This window comes from Scomber scombrus, unplaced genomic scaffold (assembly GCF_963691925.1).
Source record: "Scomber scombrus unplaced genomic scaffold, fScoSco1.1 SCAFFOLD_216, whole genome shotgun sequence".
In the NCBI taxonomy this organism is placed as follows: domain Eukaryota; kingdom Metazoa; phylum Chordata; class Actinopteri; order Scombriformes; family Scombridae; genus Scomber; species Scomber scombrus.
In genome coordinates, this window is record NW_026910449.1 from 1 (window position 1) to 2,268 (window position 2,268).

At 46.3% G+C, this 2,268-nt stretch overlaps 1 pseudogene; it reads right to left on the reverse strand.

The window, feature by feature from the left end:
* Positions 1-65: 65 nt before the first annotated feature.
* LOC133977034 (E3 ubiquitin-protein ligase HECTD1-like) lies at positions 66-1,085 on the reverse strand (annotated as a pseudogene).
* Between the last annotated feature and the right edge of the window lie 1,183 nt (positions 1,086-2,268).

The following is a 2,268-nucleotide window of genomic DNA, read 5'->3' on the forward strand; positions in this document are numbered from 1 at the left end:
TCACTCCCCTCCCTCCCCTCCCACCCTCCTCCCTCCTCCTCCCCCCCTCTCTCCTCTCTCCTCACCTTCACACACTGCTCTGCCAGGTCTCTGCTGGTCCTGTTGTTGAGCTCCACCACCACCAGGCGGTTGCAGAGTGCTTTGATGGCTCCGTCCACTCCTACGATCCTGCGTGTGCACTCAGCAGAGACGTCCAGGTAGTAGGTGATGGCTCGAGCCGTGACCTCCAGCACGTTGTCCGGAGCGCTCTCGTCCAAGAAGATCTTACAGAGCGCCGGGAGGAACGTCCGAGGAGGACACCTGAGGAGGAAGAGAGGAGGAGGAGAGGAGGAGGGTCACTGTGAAGCCCTCTGACCTTTGACCTCATGATTAACGGCTGTGAGTCATGATCACTTCTTTTACTGGACGATATTTTCTCCCAGAAATAACAAAGATAAATTATAATAATGTTAGTTTACTCTCTCTGTTTCTCTCTCTCCCTGTTTTTCTTTCTCCCTGTTTCTCTCTCTCCCTCTGTCTGTCTCTCTCTCTCTCTCTCTCTCCCTCTGTCTCTCTCTCTCTCTCTCTCTCTCTCTCTCCCTCTGTCTCTCTCTCTCTCTCTGTCTCTCTCTCTCTCTCTCTCTCTCTCTCCCTCTGTCTCTCTCTCTGTCTCTCTCTCTCTCTCTCTCTCTCTCCCTCTGTCTCTCTCTCTGTCTCTCTCTCTCTCTTTCTGTCTCTCTCCCTGTTTCTCTTTCACTCCCTCTCTCTCTTCCCTGTTTTTCTCTCTCCTCTGTTTTCTCTTTCTCTCTCTCACACACACTCACTCTCTCTCCCTCTGTTTGTCTCCCCCACCTTTCTCCCTTTCTCTCCATCTTCCTCTCTCTCTCTCTCTCTCCCTCCCTCCTCTCTCCTCTAACACATAAACAGCTATAGATAAGGAAGTCTCCGTCCCGTCCTGTGAACTCACGTCTCGAAGCAGCGGTCGACGTTGTCAGACATGAGCAGCAGCATGCAGAGCTGCTCCAGAGCGATGAGCTGCATGTCGCGCTCGTCGCCCTGACCATCTGCAGCCACTCCAGCAGGGTGTCCGGGTCCACGTCCGCCATGATGGCTAGCCTACAGGGATAAAACATATACATCACATTATATATACTAGCCTACAGGGACACATAACACATTATATATACTAAACACATACATCACATTATATATACTAAACACACACATCACATTATATATACTAAACACATACATCACACATTATATATACTAAACACACTCATCACATTATATATACTAAACATACATCACATTATATATACTAAACACACACATCACATTATATATACTAGCCTACAGTTATTAACCTTCCTGTCGTCCTCCAGGGTCAAATTGACCCCGTCTGTTTTAACTGTTCCTTCTTTCATCCCTCCTTCTCTCTTTCCTCCCTTCCTTCTTCCCTTCCTCCTTCTCTCTTTCCTCCCTTCCTTCTTCCCTTCCTCTCTCTTTCCTTTCTTTCCCCCCTTCCTTCTTTCCTCTGTACTTCTTTCCTTCCTTCCTCTTTTCATTTCCTCCCATACTACCTCCCTCCTTTCCTTCCTCCCTTCCTCTTATACTAACTCCCTCCTTTCCTCCCTTCCTTCCTCCCTCCCTCTTTTCCTTCCTTCTACCCTCCCTTCCTTCCTCTCTCCTTCCTTTCCTCCCATATAACCTCCCTTCCTCCCTCCCTCCTTTCCTTCCTCCCTTCCCTCCTTCCTTCTTCCTCCCTCTTTTCCTCCCTCCCTTCCATCCTTCCTTCTTCCCTCCCTCCCTTCCTCTCTCCTTCCTCTCCTCCCATACTTCCTCCCTCCCTCTCTTCCTTCCTCCCTTCTTCCTTGGTGGTGGAGGAGGAGAGGAGAGAGAGAGGGACACATACATCACATCATATATACACTAATACTAATGATTCATTAAGGCAGCTATCAGTCAACAGAGCAGCTTCAGTTTAATTCACTGTTTTAAACAATAATCTGAAACATTTTCATCTGAACTAGAATCTTAAAGCCTTTTGTTCACACTTTAAAAGACACAAAGAGCAAGAAAGCTTCTTATTTCTCAACATAAAATAATGATCTAAAGGTTGAATAATGAGCATAAACATGTAGGCAGAAATACACAAAGTTATAATGTGACGTGAAAAGGTTAAACAGCTCTAATAGAAATGTTCAAATGTTTATTTTATTAACCTTTATTTACAACGATGTCGAGAAACAACTAGAGCTGTGAAATATATCAATATTATATTAATGT